The sequence below is a fragment of the Macaca fascicularis genome, chromosome 7, assembly GCF_037993035.2.
Source record: "Macaca fascicularis isolate 582-1 chromosome 7, T2T-MFA8v1.1".
Taxonomy (NCBI): Eukaryota; Metazoa; Chordata; class Mammalia; order Primates; family Cercopithecidae; genus Macaca; species Macaca fascicularis.
Window position 1 is genome coordinate 96,708,322 of NC_088381.1, and position 11,456 is coordinate 96,719,777.

An 11,456-nucleotide genomic window follows, 5' to 3' on the forward strand; every position below is an offset into this window, starting at 1 on the left:
ATTTATTCAATTTTCAGAGAGGGTCTCACTCTATATCCCAGGCTAGACTGCAGTGACACAGTCATGGCTCACTGCAGCCTTGACCTCCCAGGTTTGAGTGATCCTCCCATCTTAGTCTCCTAAGTAACTGGGACCACAGGCACATGCCCCCATGCCTGGCTAATTTTTGTATTTTTAGTAGAGAAGGGTATCACCATGTTGCCCAGGCTGGTCTCAAACTCCTGGGCTTAAGTGATCTGCCCGCCTTAGCCTCTCAAAGTGCTAGGAGTACAGGTGTGAGCCACCACACCTAGCTTAATCCCCTGGTTTTAATAATTGCGCTACAGTTACAAAAGATGTGAGCATTATGGGAAGCAGGTGAAGGAGGTACAAGAATTATCTGTAGTGTTTTGCAACTCTTCTGTAAGTCCAAAATTGTTCTTAGAAAATTGAAACACATGCACACATGTTTATTGCAGCGCTATTCACAATAGCAAAGACTTGGAACCAACCCAAATGTCCATCAGTGATAGACTGGATTAAGAAAATGTGGCATGTATACACCATGGAATACTATGCAGCCACAAAAAAGGATGAGTTCATGTCCTTTGCAGGGGCATGGATGAAGCTGAAAACCATCATTCCCAGCAAACTATCGCAAGGTCAAAAAACCAAACACCGCATGTTCTCACCCATAGATGGGAATTGAACAATGAGAACACTTGGACACAGAGTAGGGAACATCACACACTGGGGCCTGTTGTGGGGTAGGGGAAGAGGGGAGGGATAGCATTAGGGGATATACATAATGTAAATGACAAGTTAATGGGTGCAGCACACCAACATGGCACATGTATACATATGTAACAAACCTGCACGTTGTGCACATGTACCCTAGAACTTAAAGTATAATTTTAAAAAATTGAAAAAAAAAAACTTGGCAAAAGTGGAACTCGAATGAATTTGCCTGTCTAAAATAACTCAAATGTTTTAAGAATACAATTCAATTTGTATCAAGGTTAGTTAGTTCCAATGAAAAAATATATTGTATCAATTGAAGTCATTAATAATTTCAAACTAGTGTTCTGAATATAATCAAATAAATACTCTATGCACCCCTCACCCCGCCACACACACACACACACACACACACACACACACACACACACACACACACTGCATAATGTATCATTCTCAGCTTTCCATTCTTTGGAGAAGGGAGAATGTTAAGAAAGGACACTGATGATTGACCTCATGCCATTCCGTTAATTCTGTCTGTCCTTTGTAGTTTCTTCCCCTATGGGTGAAAGAGATTTCTATTTCCCCATCTGGAAGGAACTGATACTGTTTGTACCCTTCTCCCTCCTCAAGCAGCATAACTTTAACCTTTACTGGGAATAAAATACCAGAAGTGGGGAAGGGCAAAACATTCAGATGATTACTAACTCAAGATGCACAGGCACTTAAAAATATTATTCCTGGAACACTTACAGACAGCTGAAGATATTTTAATACCTGACTATCCTCTCAACTTTGTTCCCAGAAGTTTAACTTTTTTTTTTTCCTGCTTACATTGGAGGCAAGTTTGATATGTTATACATCATTTGTATCCCCATAACATAGTAACAAACACCAACTAGTCAATGCATATTATGGTGATGATTTGAAGTACATTCACCACAAATCATTGAGTATAGTATTAAAGAAATGTGGGGCAATAGCAGAGACATGGAATCAATCCAGGTGCCCATCAGTGGTGGAGTGAATTAAGGAATTGTGGTACATAGACTGGGTGCTGTGGCTCACGCCTGTAATCCCAGCACTTTGGGAGGCTGAGATGGGTGGATCACTTCAGGTCAGGAGTTCAAGACTAACCTGGCTAACATGGTGAAACCCCATGTCTACTAAAAATACAAACAAAAAAACCCCCCAAAAAACAAAATTAGCTGGGCGTGGGGCACGCGCTTGTAATGCCAGCTTCTCCAGAGACTGAGGCGGGAGAATCGCTGGAACCCAGGAGGCGGAGGTTGCAGTGAGCCGAGATCATGCCACTGCACTCCAGCCTGGGTGACTGAGTGAGACGCCATCTAAACAAACAAACAAACAAACAACAAAACCCCAAGAAATTGTGGTACATATACACCCTGGAATACTATGCAGCCATAAAAAAAGAATAAAATCACGTCTTTTGCAGCAACATGGATGCAGCTAGAGACCATTATCCTAAGCAAACTAATGGAAAAACAGAAAATCAAATATCATCTCTTCTCACTTATAAGTGGGAGCTTAACATTGGGTACCCATAGACGTAAAGATGGAAACAATAGAAACTGGGGAATACAAGACAGGGGAGGGAAGGATGTGGGGCAAGGCTTGAAAAACCACATATTGAGTATTATGCCCCTACCTGGGTGATGGGTTCAATTGTACTCCAAACTTCAGCATCACGCAATATATCTTTGAAACAAATCTGCACATGTACCCTCTCAATCTAAAATAAAAGTTGGAAAAAAATGTGGAGGAGTGATCTATGAATAGCAAAGTCTGTGATTCTCCTTCCTGCCAGAAAGGTTTGTCAATCGTATGAAAAAGTTTGTCTATAGGTAACTTTAAGTTTGCCACTTTTCCTTTCAGTACCAAAAATGTTTTCAGCTATAGAAAATCCTCGCAAACAACATCTACTTGAAGCTTATACATATCATAAATAACTATAGGATCTATGGAAAATGAAAACCTGTGTTGGAATTTGAGAGCATCTGATTGAAAATGCTATTCATGACCTAAACCTTCATGCTTCAAAAAATTCTTGAAGAAAACCCAATTTCCAGTGGTGCATGGTGGCTCACACCTGTAATCCCAGCACTTTGGGAGACCGAAGTGGGCAGATGACTTGAGACCAGAAATTTGCAAACAGCCTGGCCAACATGGTGAAACCCTGTCTCTACTAAAAATACAAAAATGATCTAGGCATGGTGGCGCACACCTGTAATCCCCACTACTTGGGAGGCTGAGGCAGGAGAATTGCTTGAACCCCAGAGGCGGAGGTTGCAGTGAGCTGAGATTGTGCCACTGCACTCCAGCCCGGGTGACAGAGTGAGACTCTGTCAAAAACAAAAACAAACAGACAAACAAAAAATTCACTATTTCTAGCATGAGAATCCTATCTCCCGCATATGAAATGTGAACAATTTAAAGACATTAAAAAAAACTGATATGGGATCCAAAGATGAGTAACAAATGGTGTAATATATATGAAGATTTAATAATAGAATATAGCTCATACAATATTAGAGCTAGTTGAAAAATCAAAGCCTCAGAGTCAAAGGTATTTTGGCTGGTATAGGAAAGTAAATTCTGAAAATGTTTACCTAGAAAATATAAGGATATAATTTTCTAATTTTTATGTGCACTTAATTATATTTTTAAAACTATTATTTCTGTTTATGTGCTGACATGCTAAGAATGAACTTGTATTTTTTTTTACAGGATTATGTTTCAATCTTATTGAAAATTCTATATTCGTACTGAACAAAAATGGTAAACTGATTCAATTCAGTAGAAAAAGGAGAATACTTCATCTTGAAGGTGTCAGCTGCTTTTACAAACAGCCTTGAGTAGATTGCTATTTTTAAATTTTCTTGTATTCACTGTTTATCTGTGGATGAGCAATTGCATTTTTTTTTCAATTTTCATTATTTTAGAGTTGCAGATTACGGTCAAAATACCACTTTGGGCCCATTTAATTGAGGATAAATAGTTACAATTGGGATAGTTATTCTATTTCAAAAGACAAAACAATTAACTTGTTAATTTCTTGTGAAATTCTTTTGCCAAATTATGTTTGGTCATTCTAGAGAAAAGAAAAAACAAAAGGCATTACTGGGTATTCGCCACGTACAATAATAACAATGCCAAACCCAGAACCATTATTATCTGCTCCGTTAACTAAAAGACACAATCCCTGTATCTTTTATCTGGTAGCCAACTGAATGCTCATTGAATAGTATCTTCTTATTAAGTATTGAAATATAAATTTTCTATTACTATGTTTATAAACTCCAACTTAGGAAAAGATGTGTTGTCACAGTTTTGAAGTAACAATCTAAAGTGGAGTTATGATTAAATTAAAAGGGGACACGTTTGGGTGAAAGCAGAGTTGGAAAAAACGACGATTCGGCATATCGCTAGCATACACAACAAGTGTGTCTCTTGATCAAAGAACTTATATTAAAAATGGAAACAAATATTAAAAATATGGCTTATATAACGTAATGTTAATAGCTAATATGTACTAAGAGCTTACTCTGTGACAGCCTCTTAAGCCCTTTTCATACATTATCTTACTTTTTTTTCCATTTAGGACTAATATAACATGAAGCTGCTTTCAAAGAGTTCTCTGAAACAAACCCATTCGTTTCATATTTTTTTCTTACTGTTAATATAAGTAGTCATATATTTATCTTTTCAATGTAATTCTTTTATATGATGGATGTTTTTAAAGTTATACACTCTATTGGGAATCAGATTCTGATATTCCGTGAATCTGCTTAAGACTGAATTCATCCTTATATTCCTAAAATTTTTGTTTGAAAAGTACATGTATTTGCATGTTCAAGGTAAATAAGTTTCCAAAATAAACTTTACCTAGCATATTAAAAAAACAAATGAAAGCTTAATGGATAAACCAAAATAAAACAACATCGATATCTTCATTTGCAATAATAGCAAGAACAGTGGAAATGTGCTTTATATTCCTGAAACTCCTTTAACTTTTACAAGGTTTAGTCATCCTGCTTCAAACTTTAAGAGTTTATGTTTTTTCTTCCGTTAAAGTATGCCCCTGATTCACAGACGAAATAAACTCCCTGTGGCTGAGGTGCTCAAAGTTAAAACAGAACCATATGGCTATGGCCGGGTGAGCCAGCAATCACATAATCTATGTGCTCAGGAAGATGTAAAAGTATCACAGAATCTCCCTTCTACAGTCAATCCAAACTAGTTTCTGTTGGTGCTGCTAGAAACTCCTTCCCCTCATTTGAAACATGTATAGGACGGAGACTTCTGGTTTTGGGTCTGGAAACCAACCAATCAAGGTTCACCTGCTCCAGCTATTCGGGGCTCAGTTTTATCAACTAATCAGCGCTCAGCTGTACTGCCTAATCAGAAGTCAGTTGTGCCAACCAATCAGAACTAAGCAAGCTTCAACCCTTCATTTGCATAAAGGGACCTGATTAGGAACCTGGGTGGGAGCTTTTGCTCTAACATCCCATGGCTCTCTTAATTCTCTAAAATGCATTTTTGTTTTCCCTAGAAAGCTGTGTCTCCTGGTTTGCAAATTGTTCACTGGAAAAACTCTTTCCTACAAATTCCTGTTGAGAGAACTTTTGGTCACACTTCGCTTATGATGTTTATGTAAGCTTCTGTTTCATTGTTATTATATATCTTATATACTTTATAAATGCATATGCAGCTGTAAGCAACAATTATTGGTTTTAACTTTACAGCTTTCTTCTGTCGTAAGATACACAATTGTACAATTTATAATTTGAAAATAGTTTTGTGATATTATAAATATCAAAACTTGTCTTTCAAATAAGATTATTTCCCTGTACTATCTCCTTAACTCAGTAAATTATTTCCTAGTTTGTAGATACCCCAAAGTGTACCGAGTTAAGTAGATTTCTGAGTTACTCTGATAAAGAATAGACTTAATAGGAGATAAAGCAAATTATGGTAAAAATTATAACCAGCTTGTGTGGAGTACTTAATATGTACCAGGCACTGGTCAAAGCACTTAAGATTAAACCTAATCTTCTGTGGTAGTTAATATCATCGTCATCCCCATCTTGTAAATAAGGAAAAGAATTTAGAAAGGTCAAGTTATTTCCCAAGGCCAGAAACAGCGAAAACATTAAAGCAGCCTTCAAAACTAGGTATTCTGGCTTTAGAGTACACGTTGAAATATTAACATGTGCTGAATACAGTCAAGATAAAAGTCATCCTAGGGCTCAGATAAGATATGCTAGTCAAGTTACTACCTATAGAAAGTCTTAGCTTGTGTTAACTGTGATGTGAGGGGCAACTTAAAACTGTGGGTAGATTCTAACAGGGTTGAATATTTATTTCTAAGGAGGTGTCATCATCCCAAATAGAGATACTTTTCCTTTCAGTAGACAAAAGCATTGAAGCAGCTATTCAAAATGACAGTTTCAGTGAAATGGAACTTGGATAGGCTGGGAGGAGTGACTTAGCAAACTCCAGAGATGCAGGATCATGTTTATTTAGTGCATAGGATATTTCAGAAATCAAAATCTGCATTATTCTTCAGATTTGGGTCAGCCTGCTTTTAGACCAGACCAATCAAACCAATGGGGAATCTTTGGAGGACATTTTCAATAAATTAATTTTGGACAAATTTCTTGAAAATAGTATAGTGTCTAGAGTTGTATTTTAAAAAGTATAACACTATGATAGTACTTGCCTCATGTAATTTTCCTGCTCAAATTGGCATATTTGGCTCTTTAAGGTTTCTTGCCTAAAACCAGTTGATGTGCATCTGAATAATACAAACACTTCAAAATGTAATTTGTTTACATTAATATTTCATGCAATGCAGGTGTGTATAAAAAGTTACCAAAGAAAACTAAGTTAGCAATGTGTTTTAAGGATTAGGGATTGAAGAACATGGTAAATATCCATGGAAAGTTCCTAGTTATATGCACTTAAAAATTACTGTAGAGGCCAGGCTCGGTGGCTCACGCCTGTAATCCCAGCACTTTGGGAGGCCGAGACGGGTGGATCATGAGGTCAGGAGATCGAGACCATCCTGGCTAACACGGTGAAACCCCGTCTCTATTAAAAATACAAAAAATTAGCTGGGCGTGGTGGCGGGCGCCTGTAGTCCCCGCTACTCGGGAGGCTGTGGCAGGAGAATGGCGGGAACCCGGGAGGTGGAGCTTGCAGTGAGCCGAGATTGCGCCACTGCACTCCAGCCTGGCCGACAGAGCGAGACTCCGTCTCAAAAAAAAAGAAAAAGAAAAAAAAAATATTACAGTAGAATCCCCCAGTAGGGTAGTCTAAACTCCAGGTATTGGCTTTGGGCTTAATTAGGATATAAATTCAAGTTTATTGCCCTGCAGCCCAAATGTCTGATCTACTTTCCTTTTGAGAGCAGGACTAGAAAGAAACTTCTCATTTGGTTAAATTTAGAAGGTAGCAAATTTATTAGTAATGAACCATGCACATATTAATAGTGAGAGGAAGGAAGTGGCAACCTACCTAAGGCCTATCTGAGAAAGAGATAATACAAACACGCTTCAAGGACTAAACGCTGAAGGGTCTGAAATACCTTAAAGCCCAACGATAAAGGTAATATTACGTCTGGCTACTTCTTTGTGAAAATTGGGGCTTACCAATATCCACACTGTCCCCCAGTAAGTCAGTTTTTCTTTGTTTCTTTTAGTAGGAATTCATTACCACTGCCATTAAATACATTCCTACTAAAAATTAGAGAGACAGACACATATTTTGAGATTGAGATTTTAAAGTGTTTGCATTTAATGACATTTTAAAATTATAGTTTTATTTACATTTTAAACCTGTCAGTGTCGATTTATTTCTTTGTGTTTTAAAAATTCAGTTATGTTTCCCAAACCTGCAATATTTTATACCAGTTACTAATAAACATGTTAGAAAAGGCAACAGTAAATCAATATTTAATTATTTAAATAGGACTGTTATTAATTTGATACTATATAAAGGCAGAAAGAAATAAATACCTAATATTACCTTCATTTTCTGTATTTTCATTACAGATGTGAGTCAATTTTATATTTTAATAAGGATATCTTGAAGTTTGTGACATGTAAGTTTATGATAGAATAGTTTTTTTTTCTTTTTAATAGAAAATGTGTTTCTTAGTTAATTTTTGTCAAGAAGTGGCTGTTTGATTTTCTAAATCAGAAGCTGGTGGGTTCTTCTGGAGTATTCTCTGTGCAAACACTGATTAAAAAAAAGTTTGAAATCTAAAATCTAAATTAAAAATAGTTAACGCAGGATTGAAAATAGTTAATATTAATCAATTCAGAGAAACTCAATTAGTCAACAAATGTCTGTGGTGCACACACTATGTTTCAGAAATGAAGCAATGTGTTAGAGACGTGTCCCTGCCTTCATGGAGCTGGCCTTGTAGAATGTCTGTCTATTTGACTTATTTTATCACAGGCATTTCTTCCAGTAGTGGTAAAACAAGGAATTTTATGTCTTATAATATACAACTATTCAATAAATGTCCTGCATTGCATAATGTAAAAGTAGTTGAGACTTTTCAAATTACACTTTTCTCAAGGCATATTGGTGCCATGGAAGATTGAAATTACCTAAGCCTATTACAGAACATTTTACAATATTGAGACAATGGCAGTATTAAAATATACAAATAACATTCTATAAGGATTAAATGTGTGAACTTAATTTACAGCCTTTGAAAATTCAACTTGTTCTTGATTTTCTGAAGTAGCATGGTGTACAATGGTCCCATGTGACATTAATGTGCTCAGTGATAGAGAAGAAGATGATAAATGTGTACTAAGAGAATTTGAGGTGTATTTTGATGATGTGGTCAATTACTTGACCTTTATGAACATTCATGGAATAATTGGTTTTATTTAATAAGTCCATTTATGAAAATTGCCACTGATGCACATTGGTTCTTATCAGAAGAATTTTTTCTTTGAGAGATGACACATGTTATGTATCAAACTACCAATTAATGTAATTTGTTTAGAGCTGTTTTTCTATGTGTACCATCAAGGCATTCGCTATCAAAGGTGAATGGTAAAGTATTAAGCCAAAAATGTGTTGTGTGGCTATCTCAACAACTTAAACAAAAGGAGTAAGAGAGAACATATGTGTTACATTTACCCAGATATTTCCTTTAACTGAAGCTTTTAAACTAAGATTGATAGAAAACAGTGTTTAGGAAGAAATAATGCATACTGATTTATATAAAATGCTATTCACTGTATTTTTCTTTTTGTATTAGCTTTAATGAATAGATATGCCTTTTTATTTTGTGGTACCCCACCATTAAATGATACCATCATTTTTTTTTTTCTGCCTAAATAAATTCAAATTCTTGTCACCTACTAGCTGTACAGGAAGATTTGAAACATTATTCCTAATTGAGATTTTTACTGAATATCTTTTAAAGATAAATTTGTTTTATTCTTTTACCCACTATTTAAAAGGATTTTCACATTTTTATCTTCTAAAGGAATTGTCAATGAGAAACTAAAACTGCATAGACTATACATTAAAATCACTTTAGTTTTTAAGCTGTCATGAACTGTTTCAAAAAATGCTAAGTTGCTATTGTTTAATGTCTGTCATTTTATAATGCTTTAGAAGTTATCTATCCTGTAAAATTATTAACTGATGCTAAAATTGCCTTGTAAGTATTAGGACAATAGCAATTTTGTAACAGCTGGGACACTGCCAATGTAAGATAAGTACATTTTGCTCTGTAGATTCATAAAGTGCTTTGAAATGGCTTGTAACTGATGGATGGATGCATTTTCTAAGTGTAGAAAGCAATATTTTGTAGAAGGAAATGGCTTGAAAGCTGACACACATGCATGCAAATGCCATTCTCTTCAGTAAGTAATTTGCTTTTTCTTTCAAAAGCATAAATGGCATAGTTAGACACATTATTTTGTATATTGCACATAACAATACAAGATGCACAAAAACAGCAAGTACAAAACATTTCATATTGATAGAAGAACCCATGGCTGTGGTATATGATTAGCATAAATGTATACACACTGAAGTAATGCCTTCAGGATTAAAAAGTGAAACTGAAAAAAAAATGGGAAAGTTCTACTAAACTTCAAGAAATGACAACATATATTATGTTTTCCCTCTTTTAATTTAATTTTACTTCTTGATTGGAATACTGTGAATCTCATTTTAACTGGATATATTTTCCTTAAAGCACTATATATTAATTATGTTGCCAGTGTAAGCTTACAAAGCAATCACGTTGTTGTGCATACCTGCTTAGTATGGCTAACAGTTTTCTTTCTTCTTCTTCTTTTTTTTTTTTTTTTTTTTAATAAAAGTCAACAGCATCTTTCCTACATAAAAAGTGTTTGTATAGGACCGGCTTTTATCCAGTCAAAATTGTTCTGTAACCTAAATTGGATGTTTCAAATCTTTTAAAACATATAGTTGCCAATGTATTTTCAGTATCTAGGAAAAACTGGCTGAGGGTGTGACCAATAAATATTTGTATTAGAAATTTCTCAAAGCATTTGCAAGAAAGACCAAGTTTGAATTGAATGTTTTTCAGAGACACTTGATTTAAAACCATTCTTGGGCCAGGCGTGGTAGGTCACGCCTGTAATCCCAGCACTTTGGGAGGCTGAGGCGGGCAGATCACGAGGTCAGGAGGTTGAGACCAGCCTGGCCAATATGGTGAAACCCCATCTCCACTAAAAATACAAAATTAGCTGGGCTTGGTGGCGAATGCCTGTAATCTCAGCTACTCGGGAGGCTGAGGCAGGAGAGTTACTTGAACCCAGGAGGCGGAGGTGGCAGCGAGCCAAGTTGCGCCACTGCACTCCAGCCTGGGCGACAGAGCGAGACTCTGACTCAAAAACAAACAAACAAACAAAAAACACTCTTAGCACCTCTGTACTTGTTGAAGAACACAGACTTTACACCCAGGTTGGTGAGGTTTGAATCCTGATATAAACATGTCTTAGCTGTGTGAACTTAGGCCAGTCTTCTGTTCCCGTTTCCTGTATCAATATAGAGTTGTCTCTATTATTGAATCCTCAGATTCTTCTTGATTTTGACACCTTCTGTGTGAAGCACTTAGACAAACTTCACTCATTAATGGGAATTGAGTAGAAAGAGAAAATCATACCTTCAAACTTAAGTAAAGCATATTAGGAGTAAAGTAAGTATACTTGTATGATTATGAAATAACTACATTATTTAATGCTTAAAAACTTTATGTTTTATTTTATTTATACAATTTCTTATTTTACTTGGCTATACTTTTCACTTGTGGTGGAAGAGTCTGAGATTATACATATAGTTTTAGTTAAAGCTGTTCTACTTGGTGTTTATGATATCACTAGTGCTAATTAGAATAGTTTTCTTTCAAATCCCCTGTGAGAAATCCTCTGCGACAAAGGCATTCTTCTGACTAACTTCATAGCAAATGGGGATCATATAAATTTCATTACTGTAAACCCAAAGCTCCTCATAAAGTATCAAAGGCATTAGTGACGTATCTGATTACAGTCTTGGAGATGGGGTCGCATCCTATTTTTTCTGTCATCGGTATGGATTTACTCAGGAATAATGTGCTTTTCTGCTGGTCATCTTTTTTCTCTTGAGGAAATTTCCCCAATAGTGAAAGATGACATTTTTCTCACAGTAGCTTTTTAGACTTTTCATCTCTAAAG

General features: G+C 35.8%; 1 long non-coding RNA gene across 1 annotated transcript in view; it reads left to right on the plus strand.

Annotated features, from left to right (window-relative positions):
- Window positions 1-10,943, plus strand: part of LOC102139533 (uncharacterized) — a 68,649-nt gene extending 57,706 nt beyond the window's left edge. Inside the window, exons 4-5 of the long non-coding RNA XR_012416300.1 lie at window positions 5,291-5,391; window positions 10,822-10,943. This is a non-coding gene — a long non-coding RNA (uncharacterized lncRNA). The remainder of the gene's footprint in view (window positions 1-5,290; window positions 5,392-10,821) is intronic.
- Window positions 10,944-11,456: the final 513 nt, after the last annotated feature.